The sequence below is a fragment of the Chaetodon trifascialis genome, chromosome 12 (assembly GCF_039877785.1).
Source record: "Chaetodon trifascialis isolate fChaTrf1 chromosome 12, fChaTrf1.hap1, whole genome shotgun sequence".
In the NCBI taxonomy this organism is placed as follows: Eukaryota; Metazoa; Chordata; class Actinopteri; order Chaetodontiformes; family Chaetodontidae; genus Chaetodon; species Chaetodon trifascialis.
The window spans coordinates 18,931,976-18,957,268 of record NC_092067.1 but is presented as its reverse complement, the minus strand read 5'-3'; the positions used below and the strand labels follow the sequence as shown (position 1 = coordinate 18,957,268).

Below are 25,293 nucleotides of genomic sequence, written 5' to 3'. Positions count from 1 at the left end.
CGCACTGACATTCAAACCTGGCCTTTTTTGTTGTTGATGATTTTGATCCTGCATGTTATCATGTTGAACAATTGAAAAACAAAGGAGCTGAGTCTCATTGACAAGAAGAAACCATGAGAGGGATGTGGGAAACTGAATAATAGCCAAGACAATAGTCATTACAGTAACTGGGTTGCTGTGGCATGTAAACACAGCTGCTGCCTCTGCCTTATGGCTCCCTTTCCATATAAATCAGTGAATAGAGAGAGATAAGGTGTGTATGAATTAATCAAATCTGTGTGTATTACTTCCAATATTCTCAGGATCTCAATGATCGGAGTCGGCACACAGCTCAGGCTTTTACAAATGACACCGCTGTCCCCAGTTTGTGTAATTAGTTTAGTGTTATTGCATTCGCATGGAACACAGGGTGCAAAATGTGTTATTGCTTTTTAACTGAACACAGTGGGTAAACTAATGTGCTCAACATGATCAATAAATCACATCTGAACACATCAACTCCCCGCCAACTGGAAAATGAAGCAGTGGCTGGGCTTCTGCTTGCATACGAAATAAAGGTGTGAACGGTGTGTGAGCATGTAGAATCTTTCAATGTGTGAAAACATTGTGCACACGTCAAACATCTTGTCCAATATATGAATATGAGGTTTGTGCATACTGTATGTGCTGTTAACGTGCATGCAAACAAAACAGAAGAGCTCCCCTCATGTGTTTTCCTAAAATCCTGAAAATAATACCTGCTAAGAGCGGCTCCAGGCATTAGCTTCACAGTCTCGCTGTATCTGCCTCAGCAATCTTCTCATTGCCCGTCCTGTCCTCCTCTCCTCCCACACTGTGGGCGGCTACGGCAGTTGGTCCACTTTGTAAAAGCCTCCTGCAGTTCGCTAATCATGTTGACCGCCAGCTACCAAATTAAAGCTGTCACCGCCTCTGTCGGACGCTGCTGGTCTGAGCAATGTGGCTTCCAGTGGTTAAATGGACCCACCACCAGGGGCCATTCCTATCATAGTCTGTCATACAGATATTTCTGCCATGCGAGGGCCTTGTGAATTCTTTCTTAAACAGATTTTCTTGTGTTCTCCTCAGATCAAGGTTTTATGTCACTACAGATGGTGTGTTTGTGTGGCTTCATTGTTTTCTGTAGCTGTCTCATAGTGTGCGGTAAGAAATATAACAAGCTGGACACTAAACCACACTGGTGTACCATAGAAATGTAGTATCTGACTGCACTGTATTCAAATATGAATCCAAATACTTCTACAATATGCAATAATTAAAGTGTTTTACACAAGGTCTACACATGGAAGCAAATCAAACAACAAGTGATTTTAATCATGACCCCCTTCGAGCGTAATACCGTCACAAAGCTGTCTACACAACTGACAGACCTTAAATATACGGCACTGTTACAATAAAACTATTGCTACTGTATTGTCATGAGATACAAAGGGAGAGAAACAAAGTGACTGAAATGAAGAGTTTTTTGTCCTTGTCATCCATTACATTATCTCACACAAATAATCCAACTTTGACCAAAATAAAAGAAGACTTGATGTTAACCATGATGGATTATCCAACGTTTAAATGTCTTCAAGCAGTTTTTTTTTTTTTTTCTTTCCATATTCCATTGATTGAATGAAATTTGAAAAATTTGAAAAAATGATTTAATTTGAAAACCTCTGATTCAATAGTTGGTACACAGCTTGGACACCCAAAGTGCTTTTTTTTCTTATTAGGCTTATTTTTAAGATGAAATTGCAAAACTTTGCAAAGCTTGGTTTGTCCTTGGATTATTGAACACTGCTACAGAGGCAATATATATAGATATAGATACAGATATATATGTATGTATAAAAAAAAGAAAAGAAAAAAATGACCCACAATCAAACACACAAACAACACAAACACAAACAAACAAAAGTTTCTGTAACTCAAACAGTGGGTATTTGCAGTGTGTGCATTACTATAGACGGAGCACTTAGTGCTTATCTTTCAAAAGATTTAGTTGCTGAAGCCGCTGAAGAGCAGTGTGAAATATGGCGAGAACAATGCTGTGGGTGATATGACAGAGGGTCTTGGCAGGAGTGGAGCCTGGCTCACTGAGGCTGCATGCTGCTGCACATACACACAACTCTGTACGGCATCAACACAGCTGTTGAACTGAGACAAGAGAGACAGCTGAAAGTGGTTTAAAAGTGCTCAAATTAAGTGAGTCAAAAGCCAAATATAAAGTTTTCCCACAAATAGTTTATTACCATGATATTTTAGCTTCACACTGCGGGGCACTGCTTTCTATTCACTTTGAGTTTAGCGTATTTCCCAATATGCAGCTGTGATGCAGCTCAAAGCCTGCATAACAAAATTTAATACAGTCGCAATGCTCTAGGGCTAAGCGCTCCCATCTAGCAGACATACAGTATATCAAAATAAGCATACTGAAATCATTTAAAAGTTGTCGAATGTGCAGATCTCCAACAAGTTACCTGAGCCAAAGAGCTCCCTTGAGCCGGCCCCCGTCTCTGCTGCATAGAAAAAGAAACTGAGAAAAAAAACTGACTGTTCCTCAGTAAAGAACTGCGGAGCTCTTCTGTAAATCACAACATAGTTAACAGTGTGGGCTCCACCTCTAAATAAAATGCAAATGTAAGACAACGCTGCTCAGTAAAGGGATTTAATTAAGTACATATCTGTGCATTTCCCTTGCAATTAAACCCCCGGCGGAGTCCTCCAGCAGTTCAAACATATCAGAAAAATTCCTCATGTCAGAGGATGATGCTGCAGCCCATTAGCCTATCCACAGGCACACAGACGCTGTGGAGAAGAATGAATATTGGGTATGACTTTATTTCTTTTTCGAGGAACACTTTAGCTGCAAGTGTGTGTGTCTATGTGTGTGTGTGTGTGTGTGCATGTTTTCAGAATAACCCCCTTAGGTCCAATGTAAGCGGAACAACACAGAATACAGAGATGCTACTTTATAGTGGCATCCTCATACAAACATGCACAGACTGTCATACAGCGTACATACTGTACCTACACCCTCTATCCACCGCCCACGCACAGACACCTGGTGCTGCAGGAGGGCTGCAAAATGAAAACTCCTCTGCTATCTCCTCTGCTGTCTTCCTGTTAAAACATTGCTTAGTGACAGAGCGGGGGAGAGGAAAATTTTAATTAGCCGGCAGAGGAAGCTTCATTACGTCTCTCCGCCGGCCTCCTCCGTCCTGCCAGGCGCTGTCCTGATACAAAACTCTCACTGCTATTTGGTGGGACTGCGTACGACAAGGGGATAAATCCTCCACTCAGCTTGACCCTGCTGATGGTTTGGCAATTTTCTTGGCGTATGGGGATGTAAATCCTCAGGCTGTCAATTGAGTCGTGTTCCTTGACAGTGCACAACATGTGGGTTGGAGAGTTCATCTGCGCTTCCAGAGGACTTAAAGGACCTGATTTCAACTCAGATTTAATGCCATATATGATGTCGGAGCAATGAACAATGTAAACAAAAAGCATCACATGGGCTTTCTTAATACTGAGATACCCCATTTTTTGCACAGCTTCAGGTGCTGCATGATTCTTTTCATGATTCAAAAATCTTGCTCTTTCTTTTCTTTTCTTTTCTTTTCTTTTCTTTTCTTTTCTTTTCTTTTCTGATAAAGTTAATGATACGTGATCAAATTCCACATATATCTGAGAGTAGAATTCAAATCATATTCCAAATTTTTAATACGTCTGCATCGATACCTGTGGGACTTGGGGAGAACGCAAGATTTAGCACAAGATGGGCTTCATATGATGCAACTGACGGCACATCCTGATGTTCACAAAATGTGTGTGAGAAATTATTTATCGCCTCAACAAACTCTCATACAGCACCAGGGAGAGTCAGTGTTCAGATCTCAACAGAAAAGTTGGCCAGAGACCACCACAGTTCCTGGACCTCTTGAGTAACAACACCACTGAGGAAGCACCGCACTTTGAGCTCGAGTAATCGCCAACAGCATGGACGTGTGTTAGGAATGGATGATGTAAACAGGCTTTGCTTTAAGCACAAACACAGACATATTTGCACATCACGCATGCCAAAATGCCTGTGATGTAAGCTGGAAGAAGTGTTTAGCCCCTTTCCAAACTTCCACATCTGTCACAAAGTTTTATTCATTTCTTTTTTCAATGATGCAAATTTCAAAACCAAATGTAGTAGAAATGTTGATCTCAGGACAGCCAATTAGTGAGCAATTCCTAAATAGTGAAACAGAGGTGAACAAACAAGATGAACAGTCTGAAGAAGAGGATGAATAACAGCTAAATTACAAAGTAAACGAGTCCTGTAATAATGTGTTCATGTTGCTCACATACACGCTTCAGATCTACATGTACCTCCACTTTCTTTATGTACTTCTCCAGATAGCATAAACACCTCCCAGACTTGTCAAAGAAACACACACACGTGTCCTCCACGTCCCATAATCCTGCCTCTTTTCTATTCCTTTGCCAGCCATCACAGTATATCACTTTATCCCTCCTTCAAAGCTCCTGAGAGACGACTGTTACAGAGAGAAAAGTGAAATGAGAAATTCCCATTGCCACCTAATTGCATGGCCAAATCGATCCTGTAATAGATTCCTTCTCTCTGACATCCAGTGTCACTGACAGCACTATCAGACAGACAAATCAGGACACTGAGGGTGTGTGTGTGCGCGTATGTGTGTGTGTGTGTATTTGGGGGCTGCTCAACCTTCAACATGGCAGGTTCTGAACGGCCAGACATCTATGTGATTGCTTAGAGGCGAGAGAAAGGCAGATTGAGGTTCTGCAATGCCCACTTCCAGCCGTTTTGTTGGAGATGAGCTTAAATTTGAGCCATCCAGTACTGAACAAAAAACAAAAAAATGGAGGTATGAGATGGAAAATGTGAAAGTGTAAAGCATGTGCTGGATGGGTACATTATGTGGAATACAATGCAATGCCAGATCTGAATCTGTAAGCAGGGTTTAACCGGTGCGGATATTTGCTTTCATGTTTCATTTGAAAAAAATTTGCTCTCATACGAAGCACTTGTGTTTTCCTACAGGTGCTGCAGCCTTCACTCAGTGACCTGCACATTTATGCAGCAAAAGGGCAAAATCTAATTAGGCTATTAGCTAGTATGAAGCTTCCATCACATTTCTCGTGACTTGTTCTAGTCAGGAGACTCGCCACAGTAATTGTTAACACATTTGCAAAAAATTCACAACTTCATCTCAGGTATGAGTCCCCGCCATCGCTATTACCTGTCTTGAAAACTATAATTAGAAAGCAAATATTTTAAAAGCTGCAGACAGCTGTGAGTTTAACAAACACCTTTTTCCAGCGGGTGACCCTCCTGAGAACCCAAACAGCTGCAAACCATTTTAAACAGAGGTGTAACCCTGGATTTCCAAAAAAGGCCGAATTTTCCCCCTCCTGCGGACATTTCCTGCTGCACCGTGGAGCATCCTCCATGAGTGGAACCCACAGAGTGGATGGAGACCTGTGCTCCCCGCTGTCTCCTTCAGCCTGTGACAGAAAGCCTCTCTTGCTGCAGATGTGAGGAAACTGGATAAAAAAGAACTCAAATGCAAAAGACCACACAAACTCAGTCCCTCCCTCTCTGTTTTGCTGTAGGAAACACAGCCCAACTGAGTCCACAATAATTAAAAAACAAAAAAACGCTCTTCAAACCACAAGCTTTGAACTGTGCAACAACACTGTTGAGCAACACAACTTACCATGACACTGGGCACACAGGACCAGCATTACAAGTACACTACAGTCGCAGATGCAAATGTTTGTTCATGTTAAGTTACTGGGAAGTGTTACACTTCACATTTGCTAAATAGTTATCCTTCATGTTCGATAAGATAGAAATACTAATGCAATGTTTGCATGTAGCTCCATTAACATGATCTGACTTCATGACAAAACAGTGTGTGACTGTCAATATTTCCATATTCCACTTCCTCCACCTTTCTGTGTGCCTGTGCCAACACCCAGAACAAAGGACACACATTAAAAGCACAGTTTTCACATGGAGAACGATGCTTGAAAACACAAATTCCCACGTTCACACCTACGTATATTGCTGTTTTTTATGTGTGTGTTAATGCATGTTATGGAGGGATTTAAAGGGATACACATCAGATTCTCTACTGTACATGTCTGTAGCCTGAGTCTGGATTTTGATATGAGATCCTGACTGTCTGTGACTTAAACACTTTAAATATGTTTGTGGAAATAACTCAGATGTGTGTGGTCCAGAAATAATACTAATACTACCACTGCTAGTTATAATAATGATAATTAAAATACACAACTTTCAGTATCATAAAACCACAATGCACAATAGATGCAATAAGATACACATCCCACAGTGCACCATTACACATACATCATAGTAATTTTGAGCACAGTTAGTTAAAAATGGGCGCAGCTCGATTTTATATTTGTAATCAATTTGATTTCAGATGATAATGTGCTCCCCTGTTGTCAGCCCTTTGAGAAAACTGACTGTCCAACTTTAGCTCAACAGGACGATGTGGTATTTCATAGTTGCCAATCACTGTGTTCTTAGTTACTCTGTTACTGTCTCGTCTTTGATATATCTGGAAAGAGGCTGTGGGATTAGATGGTTGGTACAGTTGAAAACTAATTCAGTAATTAGTCAGTGCTGACAGTGTGCAGGAGTCCACTGTGTTCTTCTTCAAAGACATAATTCTCCTACACACTTGTCCACCTGATGCGCATTAGACAATATTCAATTAGGTTTTAGTTGCAGCATAATTTTTCAAGTGAAACATGAGCGAGATCTCTTTTGTTTACTTACTTGAAAATAAAAAAAGCAGGTGTTTAAAACTCTTTAAATCTAAGCAAAGCATTAGGACTTTGCTGTGAAATGGGCTGCTTTTTAGTCTAGTTCCAAATGACTAATTACACCTTTAGGAAAATTAACTTATTATCATACCATCTGCTGCGAGGTCTGGACGGGAATATATGCTACTGTACTGAAACAATGGACTTCTCTGTATGAAAACCAAATCAGGCAAAATGAGAACAAGCAGGTGGAGAAAGAGACACAGTACAGAAACATACATTTAACCAGGTGTCGATCATGTCATCTCTTTAAATCCCAGAGACTGTCTCATTAATCTTTTTTGGATCAATCATAAATGCCATAATAAAACTATGCTATAACAGTAATTATGCAAGGTTGTGGTGTAAATATAAGGGCTAATGTTCAAACCTCATTGATGGCATTCTAATTAAATGCTCTTGTTATTGTCAGCCTATCAGGAAGTAGGATCTGCTGCTGTCAACAAATCAAAATCGGGCTTTTATGAAAAGAAATTATTGAGTTACTGTCTGTCCTGGTCTCTCCTGGAAAGCGAGATCAGATTTGTGCAGGGACACACACAAAATTAGCCCTTTCATATTGAGCTGGACCCCCGACCTTGTGTGTCTGTCTGCAGGTCTATATTTAGACATCGGCATGTCATTCTGGGTAAGGCTAGGTTAAGGGTAAGGTAAGTAGTGGTTAGCGTTAGGGTAAGTCTCCAGGAAATTAATGTAAGTCAATGTAATGTCCTCTGAAGTGATGGAAACACTGTGTGTGTGTGTGTGTGTGTGTGTGTGTGTGTGTGTGTGTGTGTGTGTGTGTTTACATTGACTGGAGCTTTGAAAACCACAGCAGCTGCAGATATTTTTCACTTACAGTATCATTTCTTTTCAACTCGGGTTGATTGAAAGGAGACAAAGAAAGAGACACAGCAAGACAGAGAGCCAGGTGGCCAGTAAGTGGCCTTTTCATTGATTCTATGTGCAGCGTTGCGTGTGTGTGTGTGTGTGTGTGTGTGTGTGTGTGTGTGTGTGTGTGTGTGTGTGTGTGTGTGTGTGTGTGACAGCAAACAGACGGTCGTTGGGTGCAGAGGTGTGGGTCTGACACCCTGGGGTCTTCTGGTGTCCCGACACCCACATAATGTTAATCACTTGTCCATGATCCTGTCCTGCTGCTGTTAACACTCAGGAGGAAGGGGCTCTTTTAACAAACTTATTCTGAGCCACGCGGTCATGCACACTTAGACAAGAGTCCTGGGGCCAGACGGATAAATTATGTATTGCACGAAAAAGACTAAATTGGGCACTTTTACCAACAGAAGTTTACATCCATCATAAAAACAATATGCTTCCCCCTTTCTTTACGCTTTGACTGTTATGTGTTGTCTTGAGTTTCATGTAGCTGTCAAACGGAGAATAGCTGAAGATGCATTCAAGGTGCTGTGTTAACAGGTTATAGTGAGCTTAGCACTTCAAACTTAAAATCTACAGTATACTGCATTTTTTTTTTTGCCAATGATAACAGGTTAACATGAAGGTGCTGTTTGCCAAAAATCAAACTGGAGTGTGAAGTACTGGGAAAATAATCAATGTGAAAGCATAAATTATTCTCTTGCAGTGTGGCACTGGCAGCAGTACTGTGACACCTTATCTTTCAATACTGTAGCTCAGCCTTTTTCTTCATGCTGCTCTGTGTGTGTGTGTGTGTGTGTGTGTGTGTGTGTGTGTGTGTGTGTGTGTGTGTCCTGAGGGGTCAGTCTCAGTGCATGTTTTGCATTGACCTTGACCTTGTTTCCACAGTCAATAAACTTTGAACACAAGCATTAAAGGCAACATGGGAGGCTTAAAAGTTGATCATGTTGGCTTAAAAGAAGCCCTTCAAGTTGTCAAAAGATCTATAACTGAACCTCTATAATTCCGTGAGAACTGGGAGAACTCCATCTGCTGATGAAGGCTATGAGATATGATCAAAAGCTCCATAAAAGCTACTATATTAAGTTTAACGTGAGTCTGTTTGCTCGGTTGAATGCGTGTTTTGTGGTCTGGGCCCATAACATTCGGCAAAACTGAAGGCAGGGCGCACATAATATGATTCATTTCTTGTTTATATATGTTTTTGTGTTATTTTAGGGATATGCTGCAGATATCACACAGCATAGATGACTGTATTGTCAAATATCACCATATCATGATGGAAAATGTAACTGCTGCATCTTGTGTTTGTGTAATTCTCTACGATATCCCATTATAACCTGGTTATCAGTAATCTTGCAGTGCTGTGAATCAATGTCCAGTGTGCGCCAGCACTAAAAAGTTTTCAACTTTTCGACATGTCTGGGATGCAGCGTAATGTATGAATGTCAGAAAAGGTGATGGCACTAAACAGTATAATTGTAAACACTTTCATCGTTCTCTTTCACTGTCATTCCTTTATTACCCGCTGTCACTCTGAATAAAGACAAGGAGAATGCTTCACTGATGGAGACACGGGCAGATCAATTCCCCATAAAACAAGCTGTATTGGTTTATAAATCAGGTCTCTGGTCTGTGCCTCTGGCTGCCCAATAAGCATACATCAGTTTGAGTGGGATGAGCTGCCTGCTGGCTGCAGCTGGTGATAGATAATAAGGACAACCACATAAGTCCAGACATAAGAGGAAGAAATACACACGAAGCATATGCAAACACATGTAGATGAGATTCAGAAAGATACACAACCTTACACACTGTCTCCTCCACACAAGTATCAGACTACCTGTAAACACACACTAACGGTCATAGACGATCCATACATACACACACACACACACACACACACACACACACACACACACACACACACACACACACACACACACACACACACACACACACACACACAGACATATACATAATAAATATATAAAGTTGCAAAGTGCTCTTTTGTCTCTGTAACTGTTGGCCTTTACTATGGTATAAAAAGCCACTTTGCATTTTTGGGGGTTATACGAATTTCAAATGAACCATCCATTTGACTTGTTGCTGAAGCCTAATGGTGCAGACTGTTACCATTACAAAGAGTAATGACAGTTTGAAATGGCTCCACTAAAGGCAATACTCCAACGTTCAGCTGATTGGTGGCCAAGCACTACCACTTAAACTGCAACCTCAAATTGTACACGGGGTGGAATCAGAACTCCAGAAAGTGAACATATGGAAAAGTCAATATACATGATATACAGCACGCTCTACACATCTGTTTTGTACATGCACATTTTCATTTTGTCCTATCACGATGCTTTTCCTGGTCAATGACCGAAAGCATTTAGACTGTTACATGAAATGCAATGACTCGATCGTCCCACAGATGGAGCTGTTTCACCCAACAACAAGCTGCATCTGTATCATGGCAGTACTGCCTTTATTCATCTTTCCTGGGAAGATTAGCAGACAAACAGATAAACATTGGCTGCCAACATTATTTTCAAGGATGTGGTGGCTTTGTGCAATATGTTGGTGGCTTCAGACAAACATTTCTCCCAAGTCAACCCTGTTTCCTTGAAATTCTGTTTATGTACAGAGCTGATTTCCATTCATAATTATGTTGTGGTGACGTAAACACTGCCTGGATTATGTTTCTTTGAGTGAATGAGACCCCAGGCCAAAAAATATTATACTTAAATTATACTTTTGGAAGAATGTACTAAGAACACTTTGTGCTATTTTTGTCACCTTCAAGTATACTTTGAGAACTTTGAGAGTACAATCTGCCAGACTGAGTTCAGGTTTAGGCAATGGGAAACATTAAATATTGAATAAATAAAATTTTGCTATATCACCCAGCCCTTTTGGTGATGGGATGTTCCAGCAGTTGGTAGTTTTGTTACAGCATTAAAGTGCTTTTCATTTCAAGCACACAGACTATATCTTTTGGGCTTTAATGGATGTTTTGAATTGAAATAATCCAAATATTTAGAGCCAATGAGTTTTCAAAATGGTTGGACAAAAGAGATGTAAAACCTCTTTTAGCCATTTTCACGATCATCTAACCAAACACTGCTCTCACATTGTGGAAGACAGTCTGATCTCATGAATCTTAAACATGGCTGAAAATCATAGAAATCAAGTAGATGAAAGCCTGTTCATTAAGTCTGGAGTGATTATTACCTCTAGCATTGCTCTCATGCGTATCCATCTCCTGTAACTTGACATACTGCATGATTTAAACTCTGCATCACTCGTGCACAAATTGCTTTACACTCTGCTCCCTGTCAATCATCTGATCCCCAAGAATACAGATAATCCTCAACATGGGGGTACTTTCCAAAAAACAATGCATTAAAAACTTTATTTAAACAGTTTGAAGATCTCTGTTATAAGTTAATTTCCAACTTCATACTGTTAAATTATGTAAAAAATTAGCTATATATGACATGCAAAACTGAATAATTACCTCAACAACATTACCTCATTTTAACCTTTACCTCTCCTTTACCTCTTTTTGGAAATCACTAAATATAGACCTCAAGAGACTCAGCCGCTACAAGAGCAGACACATATACAATGCAGACTTAAAACATGGCTTTTAAAATCCACCCTGAACATTTCTACCTGGATGTGTAATTCCTAAAACGTCTATGTGAAGTACGAACCACGAGAGAAGTGAGTCGCCATCGTTCCCAGCTCTTCAGCTTTAAACTTCCTCCTCTAGTTAATCTCAGCATGAAGAAAACCCAATTACAGCTACTCTATATTATCCATGTCCCAAATACTCTTCCTATGGCTTAAGCCCAAGTTTTAGCGCGATCAATGAAGTTGTCAGCATTAATTCAAACAGATTCCATCCGGCAAATTCCGAGGTTTCATTGTACGTCTGTACTTGTTGGGAGGGTCAGCCAAAGTTCAGACCTCAATCTACCCCGAGGGTAACGGTTTCACACCACAGTCTTCTCTTGAACTGACCCAGTTCTGCTATCTCTGCTTGCCGCATTCAATGGCTGGATTAAGTCTATCCATGGGACACTTGTGCATGTGTCTATGTGTGTGTGCGCGCGAGAGTGCGTGTGTGCAATTCCACCAGTGTGACTAACAAGCTTGGCTATTGCAGTCCGGCAGATTGAGAGACACCTACTGCTAGTTAAAGCCTTTTGTACCCTGGGGTCATTGGCTCACTTCCTGCGCTGGTGCTGCTCATATATGAGGAGATAGAGGGATAGGGTGAGGGAGAGTATCAGCGAGGTGAAAGAACTGTCACCGTGCTGACATTTTTGGAAAACTGAGTGGAAACACACACGCATGTTTTATCAAGTGCAAAATATGAAATGGAAAGAAAAACATTTCACCATATCATCATTTCTTTAACATGAAAACAGAGAGTTGTGATGTATGTTCTCTCCAAGGCTGCCTGCCGTGATCAAAACATGTTCTCCATGGCTCTGTTTGAGCTGAATTTATGTTTCAGGAAACACTTATTTTGCAGTTGTTCACATATCTGGCAAACGTCCATAATCGCAACAATGCCATTACTGCAAATAATGAAAGACACAAATGCATGCAAGCAGCAAAACTAAAAAGTCACCATAATAACTGACATTGACGTGACAGAAAAAATATTTTTGGAGTGTCTGGACAAAATGGAGATCTGACTTTTGCTTAAACTTAAAAATGTCCTGACAGCTTTGACAGAGCTCAGGCCTCCTGCTGTATGTGCAATAGTTTACCAGTGTGTTGTGAAAAAAGCAGGTTTCTGTTACATCCTGGCACCATGTTAGAAGATTTCAGTGGAGAGGATGGCAGAAGGGGCTCCATATGCATTTTCTTTTATTCAGATGATGTTTTGGCCCCCAGACCTTCTAATACAGTGGTTTTCAAAGTGGGGGCCGGGGCCACCTGGGGGGCCGCCAGGGGGCGCTAAGGGGGGCCTCAGAAAATTGGAGGGAAGTTAAGAAAAAAAAGCAAAAAAGCAAAACATGTTAGTTAATATTCTTATGCTAAACAAATGTAAGAATTATTGGATAGTGAATAAAAGTAAGAAAATCATTCTAAAAGTTGATGTTTCTTTACATATTTTGTAGCATTGTCGGTGGGCTTGCAAAGGGGGTCCTTGGCCAGAAGCTAATGCTGTTTGGGGGGCCATGGCATGGGAAAGTTTGGGAACCCCTGTTCTAACACACTTTAAAAGTTTGGTGTGCAGGATTTGGTGGCATCTGGTGGTAGGGTTGCAGAATGCACCAATCTGATCAACTGAATACCCCTCACCTCACTACAGCGGAGGTAAAAACATGAAAAATGCACGAGCATTTGCAGTGCAGTGCAACATGGCAGACTCAGTGGAGAACGTGCTTCCCTGAGGCTATTAAGAGCTCATTCTGAGGCAACATAAAACACTCACACGTAAAACACAAGTCTTATTTTTGGGTGATTATACACTCATGAAAACATAATCTGAATATAATTTTCCAGTTCTGCCAATAGATTGTCCTAAATCCTACACACTGGACCTTTAATGATGTTTTGTGATTGTTCAGAGGCGTGCTTGTGTGCTAAAATCAGTTACACTTGCGTTTTTGATAAGAGGTGGTCTGAGCAGGTGGAAGTGCAGTTTCATGCCGAAATGACGACCGAAATGGCTCCGTGCTGTCGTTTGTGCAAAAACACAACCTCATCTGTGCCGCTCCACCCACCTTGGCGCAAGAAGGTTCCCTTGGAGCCAGAAAACAGGTGCAGGAGCTAAGAAGTGCCCGACAAAAGTGGGGTTGCTGCCGTGTTATGTGCCCGCATGAAATAAAAGCAACTGAGTTTGAGGGATGAGAAACTCTTTCTTGGCCAGCGTCACTCTTTCAACAACAAACTTGAAGGTTACTTTCTGTTGCACATTTATCTAAACCGGACACTGATGTCTGTTGTATTGCATGTGCTGCATGCAGACAGTAAAAAACAGCAGCTTTTTAGCAAGATACTTCTAAGTTAACGTGGTAAAAGTGCCTTAAAATAACAAAATCATCGCCTTAAAGAGGACGGGGTGAATGCTCGAACACGTTGGCACTGACACTGACCGAGGGCAATGGTCTCTGCAGAGATGTAGAGCCAGCTTGTGCATTAGATGGATGATTGTGTTAACAGGCCTGTGAGCAGGAATTCTGGCATACTGATGCACTGTGCGCATGAGAAAAATCTGCATCGTGATATCTTAATTAGAACTTTCAAAACCCAACCTCCGCCCCTCTCGCTAACGAGGGCTGCTTATAAATGATTCATTCCTTACATGGCAGATGAAACATGTATATGTTTTAATTATTGGACACAAGAGTATTGAGTCTTTTACTTTATGTCTGCAGGATAAACAAACTGACACGAGACAAAACAGTCATCATTGACGCTGAACCCCCAATAACCCCTGTTTTCTCCCTTTTTTGTACCAGGGAGGAGCTGTCTCCAGCTGCTAAAATGTGCTTTCATTTCTGACAAGTCTGCTCTTCAATCCAGGCCTGTGATGTCTTATCTGGGCCATGTCGTGCTATACATACCCTTTAATGACTAATTCAGTCTCTTGGCTTATGTACTAAAATAGAACACACACATGTGAGGGAAAAGGGAAATCAATTGAAATGTTGCAATGTCTGACAGGACTGTGCTCGAGGAGACAAAAAAAAAAAAGGGAAAGATCAGACGGTGTCACTTGCTTTTGTTTTCTGAGTGAGAGAGTATGCGGTGTTGAGACAGGCAGAAGCTGTATGTATGTATGCAGGGTGCCGGTACGTTGGGGAATTTATTTTTTTCAACTGTCTTTGATCACTTCCCAGCTTTGAAGTAACTCTCAGCGAAGGGGTGGGAGGGGGGGTAGAAAGCCGAGCAGAAGTCACGGCAAGTTCACATCCCAACTAGGACTCGCAAAAACTGCAATCTGCATAATTTATTCTTTAAACTGTTGAAATGCAAAGAGATGAGGAGATCTCTAGGTGCCCAACAAACCCGCCCCCCGGCTTGACAACCCCAATTAAACACTCTCCCTCTCCACATTTGTTCTCAATTACAGCTTGAAGAGCGACGACATGAGAGCCTCTAATGCTCATCAAGTGACGGGTTTAAAGAGAGACAGTGGAAGGTAAAGCACCTACAATTAGGACAAATGTAATTGACATGCAATGTAAATAAGCAAACAGAGATTGCTGTGTAGGACACACATGACAGAACGTAAACACGAGCACACACTCACCTATCAGCATGCGTCTCTGCACTTCAGCTCCATCAATAAAACAGATTTCATTTAAACAAGACACAGTATTCCTCGACATTTGCGCTTCTTTGGGTGTCTAAGTGTGCTGCCGATTGCTTTTTTTAGTGGATTTCTGCTTGTTTATTGATGTTTCTCTGAATCCAAGCAATTATCATGTCAAATCAAAGCACAAAAAGTACCAAAAGACCAAAAGTGTCTTATTTTTCAAATCTTACTTCTCTTATCCAAACCCCGATGAAAAGCTGCCATAATGTCTTCACTAGAACAATGAACTGTCAATCCTCTCCAGGACAGACACACTTGGAGTCAGGGACGCACACTCCCTCCACCTGGACTATGATCTCGTTTGAAGGTCATTGCATCACACAGAACAGAGCAGACAGCCCAGTAGGTCCAGTCTGACTTGCACACATGGAAAAGTTTTTCTCAGCAAGTTTAATGTGTTCAGGGGAAATTTAAAGATCCTCGCACAAATTTTACCTTTACTAAAAATTAGCACATGGGTAATAATAGAGGGATGTTACGCTGGCTAATGAACACTGGCCTTTATAAAGAGCGGCTAAATTTGTCAAGTGTGACTGTGGACAGAATTCAGGCCAGCCGCTACTTAAGGACAGAACCAGTGATGGATGGTGGAGTCACAGTACCGCTGTTATGGTCAACTACCTCTATTTTGTACATGTGCTGCTATGGAACAAACTTCACAACTGGTTTAAAGCCTTGTCAGCCACACCTTCCTCCCTTCAACACCAGCCACACGTCGGCGAGCGAGCCAGTGGCGGCTAGTGGAAAGATCAAGCTGTGACACGAGTAGAACGATGACTCCCTCCTCCGCTCACTGCTCGGCGACCTTCCCGGCCCGCTCCAGGTGGCGCCCATTTTTCACTACGCCAAGCCGACTGAGGCCATTGATTCCTACTGCATGGTCAACATCCATCAGTGGCACAGAGTTCCACATGTTGAGAAACCAGGCGAGGCCCGTGGGATTCAAAGACCCTGTCCTCTTACAGAAGCAATTATTTGTCAATTTAAAGGTAAATTAGATGACTTTTGTATACAAGGTACTAACAGTGCAGGAAGATAAACTTGTGACCGCTCTATTAATGCGTAAGCAACAGATCATTTTAATCTCCTTTGTGTACAATATGGATCTGTGCAATGAAATTAAGTGCAACAAGCAGCTCCACTTAAATTAGAGGTTGATATTTGCATTTGTAAGCATTAATTTTTAAGCAATTAGCCTTGTTTTCTTTCATCTTAATTTCAATTTAATTTCCAGTGCCAGTCAGTGGTTGCAATGGGCACCCCTGCCTTATAAAGCTAAAAAAAACATCTGCAATTAATAATTGAGGCTACTTTTATTCTCGGTTCCAAGCTGTCCCACGTTTGTCTCAATGATTTCCCATTCTGATAAATACATAACTCCCGGGAAGCACTGAATACTGTTTCAGGCATTATCAGTCCTTAGCTTTATGTGAAATGACAGCAACAGCATGCTAAAGGCATCACATTGATCTAATTGGAAGTGAAAGTACAAGGTGTAAGTCAGTAGACCTAATCTTCAACATTAAGAGTATTGTTGAGTGTCATTATTTGTAATCTTTTTACTGTACACGTGTGTTGTCAGATTCATCAATGTTATAATTACTAATGTGATATTAATTGTTTTTTGTCTAAACAAATGAATGTTTTCCATTTTAAGTGATTATTCACTATGCATGTTGACAGCATGTAGTGACAGACAAGGGAGCAGTGGGCTGACAGCAGCTTTCTACACTGGGCATAATTCAAGCCACATCAAGCCTTTGGCATGGAAACTCCACGCCTTTCAGTGGTACACTGAGCTTAATGACAACTCAGGGGAAATATGCATTAGCATACCGTCAGCGTTCAAAGAGCTTTCAATTATATTCTTTGTGATAGCTGCAAAAGCAAATGCTAATACAATGGCTGTGTAGACAACAAACAAAAAGCTGTGCATTCAAGTCCAGCCATACTGCATGATTTGCATCCCCGAAAGTTTAAACTACACACGACCGTCAGTTACGAAACTCAGTTAAATGATGCCAAATTTTTAAGCGCTCTCATGTCTGAAGAGAAACGTCTTCATATGCTGGGAGCGGACATGCAGTGAAAGAGAATATGATAAAGAAAAAGACGAAGAGGGTTGTTTCATGCTGGCTAACCGGCCTTTGATATACGTCAGCTCTACCCTTAGGAAGAGAGCCGTGTTCTTTAGAAAGCTGTGTGTGTCTGTTGATGCTGAATGAAGTGGGGTTAAATTCATCTGACAATCTACCATCCACTTCCAGCACACACACACACACACACACACACACACACACACACACACACACACACACACACACACACACACACACACACACACACCCTCTCTCTCTTCTCTCTCTCTTTCTTCTTCTCTCACACTCTCTTTCCAGACACTCCCAATTAAGCCTGAAGGACCATGCTTGTTAAACGAAAACCATCCTTTTCTGAAATGTCACAGTGTCTCCCTGCAGTGTGGCCCATCTGTAAACAGCTCTGTTGCTGATGCCAGCCTGAGCCCCCTGGTGTGTCTCCTTGCGTGTGTGTTTGTTAGAGCGTGTTTGGTCGGAGCGAAATGTTGTGTCTTGCATTAACACTCCGTTGTGAATGCTTGAGTGCGTCTTGGGATTTCGCGCGTGTTGTGTTTGCTGCTGACCGTGAATCCAGGTGGTTTGGCGTGCGGTACGGTCTGCTGTGTCTTTGCCTTGGTGTGTGTGTGTGTGTGTTTCGAGTGATTCATGATGTGTGTCTGCGCCTGAGCACGCTCCCTCGCTTGTGTGCGTGTGTGACATCTCATTTGGCGGGCTGACAGCTTGAAGGATATGTGCTGTAATTGTTGTCTGACTGTCTTCATTCTGTAATTGAAAATGTCTTATAAGTGAAACTTTCTTCAGGATGTTTATAGCAGCATGCCAATTAACACTGACACAGCCGTTCCTGTTAGCTGCCCAATTACCTAAGTGTAACCCACCTCAGACACCTGATGTGTGTCTGGTGCCACGCTGGCTTGTAGAAAATGTTTACTTAAAGTTAAGGGCTTAAAAACCTCCCAGTGCAATTTGTAAGTCAAACATTTACATATAAGTTGTGATAATAGGAAAACAGTTTAATCTCAAAATATGGGATAATTAATTTTGATCTCAAGATAAAAGGAAAAAAAGAAATTATAGCAAAAATGTTTCCCCTTCTGAACACAACAGAGCAATCCAGACCTCTTTTTTTTTTGTTAAACCTGTGAAACACTTTGCTTTTTGTTTTTAAAATTAAATGGACTATAAAATGGTACAAGTCATGTAACAAAATGTCACAGCTAGTTGTGCTATTTTCATTCCTTGGGGGTATTCATCATTCTTTAATACGAGGGGTGCACAGTAATTCTCAATGTGTTTGGCGCAGCATTAGTTTAAAATGTAAATAGATTGCTCTTACTTGCTGCTCCAGCCCAACGCAAGGGAGAACCACTTTGGTTCAGCAAATAACAAATAGCGCCCAGCTACAACCACGCCAGTGCATACACACACACACACACACACACACACACACACACACACACACACACACACACACACACACACACACACACACACACACACACACACACACACATATATAAGTAAACACACACAAACACACTGTGATTACATTATTCATAGCACTGCAGAGAGCTCTTACACAGAGCCTGACAAACACACAAGACCTGCTGTACAACACTGAGTGGTAACAGCGTCCGCGAGATTGTCTTACAATGTGAGGGATGGGGAGAGAGAGAGAGAGAAAGAGAGAGAGAGCAAGAGAGAGCGAGAGCGAGAGAGAGAGAGACTGAATGCCTGTGTGTGTCAATCATTCAGGTAGAGCAAGGCGTCCTCTTGCATTAACACCAAAGATTGCACTTATTGATGTTGATTGATGTTCTCTCTCTCTCTCTCTCTCTCTCTCTCTCTCTCTCTCTCTCTCTCTCTCTCTCTCTCTCTGCATGTGTGTGTGTGTATGTGTATGTGTGTGTATGTGTATTTCTCATGCTGTGAGGACATAGATCTGTTCACACAGTCACATTGTGGGGACTACTATGGAAACCATATTTTAGGCAGAAGACTTGGGTTAAGGTTAAGGTTAAGATTAAGGTTATGCAAGTAGTGGTTATGGTTATGATTAGGGTAACAGGAAATCAATGTAAATCAATATAGTGTCCTCTGAAGTGATGGAAACACGACTGTGTGTGTGTGTGTGTGTGTGTGTGTGTGTGTGTGTGTGTGTGTGTGTGTGTGTGTGTCTATATTTAGACATAGGCATACCAGCCGGTTGCCCAGAGTGCTGCTAGCCAGGAGGGATGCCAAGGAGGAGGTGGAGGCACGTTATTAAAAGATATACTTTTATTAAATAACAGTGTGTCATAATGCACAATGTGCATGCGTCACAGACATGCACACACACACAACTATTTACCTGGAAGAAAAAAATATAACTGGATATTTTAGTCAGTGCCAGACAATGTCCACTTCTGTGTAAAAACAAACTCTGCTATTGTGCAATAAAATATTGCAGTCCAAAGAACAATGCTCGCCTCCACCTGTGACAAAAGGCATGGAGACAAAAATACTTAATGGAGATAAATTGTGGAAGAAATGGTTGCTTTGCAAAGAACCACCTTTCTCTGCCTTGCTCAGCTCTTTCTCCCACCACCTCTGTTGCCTCTCTGTAGAGGAAATGTGTAACACCCGACATGAAACTTTGTTTATAGAATGACATTTCAGTCATATAAGCTCATGTTTTATTTACAGCCATGTTTCATGCTTAGTTAATTCTGCAAGAAATGAATGCTGCCACTGTAAGATTGTCACTTGCTGAACAGGAGCTTTGCAGATGTTATGTGTTAGAAGAAAAAAAAAATTAAAAAATCCATAAGCAAAACAGCAGCAGAAGCAAAGAGAAAACATATTCTTGTGATATTTATTTAGCTGACAAGAAAGGTCCTGTGTGTAGGATTTAGGGGTATCTACTGGCAGAAATTGAATATAATATTCATAATTATGTTTTCATTGGCGTAAATCACCTTAATCTAAGAATCGTGTTTTCGTTAGCTTTGAATGAGCCCTTCGTATCTGCAGAGAGAGAGCAGGTCCTCTTCCACGCAGCCCGCCATGTGTTGCCGATAGAACAAATATCCAAGGGGGGCACCAAATTACTGGCAAGTGGTAACGCAGTCGAGCGTAGTGAGAGTGAAACCATTTGGTGGTATGCTCAGCAGGAGAACACTTTAAGAAAAAATATTTTTAAATCTGTCCTAATAATCTGACTAAAACAAAAGGGAAATCACTGGAGTGTAAATGCAGAGATACACGAGCTTTACACTGATATGTTCGTCCAAACCAGTGCCATGGAGGCGTATGAGGTGTCTGAACCACTGCAGACTGGAGTGTCTGTTAACAGTGACAGAGCGACAGATCCGTGTTGTGTCCTCTGTGAAACATCTGCATCCTCACTGAGGTATCCTGGCTTTCCAAAGTAACGCAAGACATGAATATCGTGTGTTCTGCGTGTTCAATTGAAAGCAATCTGGAGACTCACTGCCTACACATCGGTCCTTTAAGACAAGAGGACAAATAACAAGTCTTATTAAACTTGGGTTCCTTCCCTATCCAGTAACTAATGTGACCATGAAGGAGGCCGATCTGAAGCTTGAGCACAATCCATTAAGTCCATATGTGCATGTGAGGAGGAAAGAGACAGAGAGAGAGAGCAAAGAGGAAGTAGCACTTTGGATGGTCTTGACAAAAAAAACAAGCTGAAAATGACACAGAAGTAACTTTAAGAAGGTTATTGACCACGCCCTATACACTGTACATTACAGCCTGTGTCCACAGCATAAAGGAGGAACTTTCCTGCATCCTGACAGGAGAACAGAGGTCTATTTTTCTTTCTCTGTCACAGTTCCTGGACCCCCAAATTCTATAACTCCTGATATTACGTTCTGATGGCCCACAAATTTTTGTGGTGGAGTTTGCGGTGCTGAACATGTGTCGTTGATTCAATGTGGTTAAATCCTAAAGCGGAAATAAGGGATTGAGACAACTATTCTGGAGGGTTTAGTCTCCTTGGGCACTTCTGCATGTCTCATTTTATATCCATTCAAACATAGCTCCACAGTGCGTACAGACATCAGCGTGATGACTGTGGTTTTGCTTCATCGTGATGGATAACTGTGTCCCTGTTCGGTAACCGTTTGGTCAGAAATGGGCACACTTTTTGTTTTATTCTGCCCCTGCGATGTCTGGTTCACTTTTAAAACAACTGGCTAAAAAGTTATTTTATTCATTCATTTATTTGTCATTTTATTTCCTGACAAAAGGCTTCTCACTTCTCTACATTTTTTCTCCTTCCAACTGATCTTCGAACTGCAAAGCTGCATTATTTGTGCGGATCAAACCGGTCGACTGAGGATTGATGTGTTACTGCCTGCTTTAGATTACTGGAATAGTGCAGAACCACGTGCATTTGTCCTCGTGTGCGTGCACAACTGCAAACAAGATGGAGACCCCTTTATAAAGACATTCATATAGCGCTGCTGGTGATCCAAAACTCCACAGGGTAGCTTTAACTTCAGCACCACAAAGCCCAGGCATATGTTTATGCTATAAATCAAATGCTGGGGTGCTACATTTTATAATTTAGTCTCATAACGACATTGTAGATTAATTGTAGATTACAGTCCTTATGCAATCTGAAAGCCTCCTGTAAAACAAGAAAATGTGTGATAAAGTGAGGAAGCTGCCAGCCTAAGTCCATGTCTTTGGACTAGCATGGCAGTTGAAATGTGGGTTTTTTGTTAGCTGCTAGATTTGATTAACTCCAGCCTTACTGCAGCAAGCTCACACACTCCAAACTTCATCCAAGAAATGGATAAAGGCTTAGACTACTATTGTGACCAAAAGCACTGGGTTTGAATCAGAGAAAAATATTATTTGGCTTTAGCTGGGTGGAGAGCATGTCCCTTTTTCCTATCTCTGTGGAGCTGAAGCCCCTTATTCAGACTTCACACAGCTCATCTTTTCTCCAGAATAAATAAAGGTTTGCAAGTCAGAACTGGAGTGTTTGTTAGTCATATATCTGTAGCTGGGTAGGTATTAGAGGTTATCCAAGGAAAATAATTTAAACACTAAACTGCGCCACAATTTGTGAGACCTGAACAGAGTAATGTGATATGGAGAACTTTGACCCACACCTCTGCTAATACCATAGCAAAACTCAGAGGGATCTGTTGCATTTAAAGAGAGAATATTCTTTAATATTATGCAATATTTAGCCTCTCTCCCCTTAAACACTTTCAGGGTGAAAACAGCAATAATTTCTTCTAATTAACATGAATTTATCAGTTACATTTTAGGTCTAACTAGTGGTCTTGTTCAGAGTGACTTACAGTGAGTGCATGGGCTGCAATAAGCATAAAACATTTCATTACATAACACATAAACAACCAGAGATGAAGAGCAGAAAGGTCGGCACTGTGCATTTAAAACACTTATCAATGATGGTGTTTTACTGAAATCACAGATTTCAAACCTGTTATTTCTTTCCAGCCTAGTCCAGCAGCCATAGCATTTAAAACACCTGCCTGTTGTAGAGCGAGGATCGAAGCATTAACTTAGCCAGTCACCTCAGTCTTTCTCCTTCAATGCCCAAGGCACTCCAGTGGTACCTTGTGCGGAGGCTTTTAATAACAACGCTTGTTTGAATCCTGGAACAATGAGCAAGGGCTGCATTTCAGGGCTGACATTGCAGTAAAATGCCATCACATTGCCCCAAGGGCCAAGCTTAACCCAACTGTGAAATCTGCTTCTTAGAGAGTGAGGGGTGAAGGATAGAAGGGATGGAAGAAGGTAGACAAATTAAGGCCAATAGAGTTGGTGACAGGTGACCATATTGCTGCTGCTTATTGAAATGACTGTTTTTTAATGTCAGCTTCTTTGTACCTGTTAAAACCATAATGGATATGATGTGTAAAAAGACATCAAACACATCCAAGATGGAGTTAAAGTAAATACATAAATGCTAGGCTACTTCTTTTGTGGTGTTATGTGATCAGCCCAGTATCACAGTAAAGCACATAATAAACCTGATGATCCATCAGAAGACACCTCATCAGTGTCACATTTGCCTCAGCTTGGCATGAAAATGTATGAATGTGCAGTACCAGCAGGGGGTGATAATGAGGGCGCAAAGGACAAACGCAGTATAAAGAGCGACGAAGTGTGCGTAGGGAGGAGGTCGGGTGGATGGATGGGTGTAAACACAGGAGTTTGACACAGGAAACGGGGATTGGTTTCCCATGTGAAACCAGAAGTCAACATAGACTGTCTTAAGGAAACAGTTATTGTCACTGAGACCACGATCTTTTCCTGAAGTGCTTTATGCCCCAAAACCAAGTCAAGCTGCAACCGTCATCTGAAATGTTTCTCAGCGAGCTTTATTTTGAAAATCTAGTCTAGCCAAACCAAATAATTATCAAAGCATTATCTCTCAAGAACGAGTTCATTTAACATTGGCAAACTTGTTTTGTCACACAACAACTAACGCTTATACAAAAATAAGGAAGAAGAATAAAGCGACAAACATGAATGAAATAACCATTTTGGTTCAGTCCAGCTCTAATCACAGCTGCAGTTTAACCCCTGGCCTGTTGATTGCAATGCAGCTGCAAGTGCAGCTGGGAAACCTCGCCGACCTGTGTCACAAGATGAATTGTAATCAACTGTAGAAGGACATCTGGTTCTGGATGGTGGGAGAAGAGCAGCGAGCAGTCCTGAAAGCGTTTTCAAAAGAGCACTGAGCAAAGCTGTAGTTTGTGGTGATGTTGGATGGATGGATGGACGATGGATGCCGTGACATATTTGTGCCAGTATCATCCATCTGTTGTGCATCCTGTTAATTTTGGTAAAAGTAACTGTGCACTCTATTTAAAACAGAAAAGAGTCAGCCAGATGCAGATGAAACATTGGGTTTGTGCACCTCTCACTAAGTGCCAGCATCTTTCTTGATATTCAACTGGTCACATTGAATTTAAAGCACTTGCAGGTGTTAAAATCAGTGTTATTCAGTGTTAACAGCGTATAGACTGTAGATATATTATTACCTCTCAGGATGACAGAATGATCAGGCTCCAGCATTTAGTCAGTGAATGGATCACTTTTTGCAGTAAGTGGGCAGTTACTGCAAAACCGATCATTTGCTGCAAAATTTCCACCTTGTAGATTGTACATTTATCTACTGTAGATGCAGACACGTGTACTAGTTGACCTGACATCAGACCTGTATGTTGCTTGAAAAGAAACTCCATTGGACCTTCATGAGGATATGTTTTTTTTTTTGTACTATAACTTCCCAGTGAGCAGTGCGACTGGCGATAGCCCAAAGCTCATATCAGAGAGTTGAGGATCAAACTGTAACCCAGCCAGCCGAGGTAATCTGTCACACCAAGGCAGCCCCTGGGACAGCGGGTGGTGGGCCACTGCTATACACAACATACCTACGTGCATGCCTAATCACATATACACACACACTCTATTCATCTGTATATATAACTCACACTGATACACACAGTGGATCATATGCTTTCACACAAATACATGACCTACAGCATTCAATTGCTAAATCCCCTGAAAGAGTCCTCTGACACAGGACACAGCACTATGGTTCACTTTATGACAGTACACTAATGCTCTCAAGTAATAGGTAAAATGCGGACTAAAATCCACCAGGAGAAACCCACAGAAGAATACTTTTTTCATTTTAACCATTTGAGAGAATTTTAAATGCAAAAGCAAACACTCTAGCATTAACCTCTCTCACACATCTTGATAACATTGTATAGGATTTGTGTTATCACAGAAAGCCCCTTCACTAATTCTGCATTTACTATAAGCAGAGTTACTAATGAGTGCATCTTAGCCTTGCATCTCTTTGGAATCCGAGCAGAATTCAAAAGGCTAAATGATGCAGGACAGTTGTCGAGCAAAGGGAACAGAGAAACATAACAGAAAGTGTTAATGTATCACAGAAACTGTTGGACTCAGGACAAGATATTCTAAATTACAAATATACTTACAACATGCATATGTGCACACCCACACACTAATACAGCCTCAGACAGAATCAGAGAAGCTCTCTGCCATCACACAAACAAT

The 25,293-nt window shown here is 41.3% G+C and overlaps 1 protein-coding gene across 1 annotated transcript in view; it reads right to left on the bottom strand.

Annotated features, from left to right (window-relative positions):
* epha3 (eph receptor A3) overlaps positions 1–25,293 on the bottom strand; it is a 445,799-nt gene that overhangs the window by 92,961 nt on the left and 327,545 nt on the right. The window lies entirely within an intron of this gene.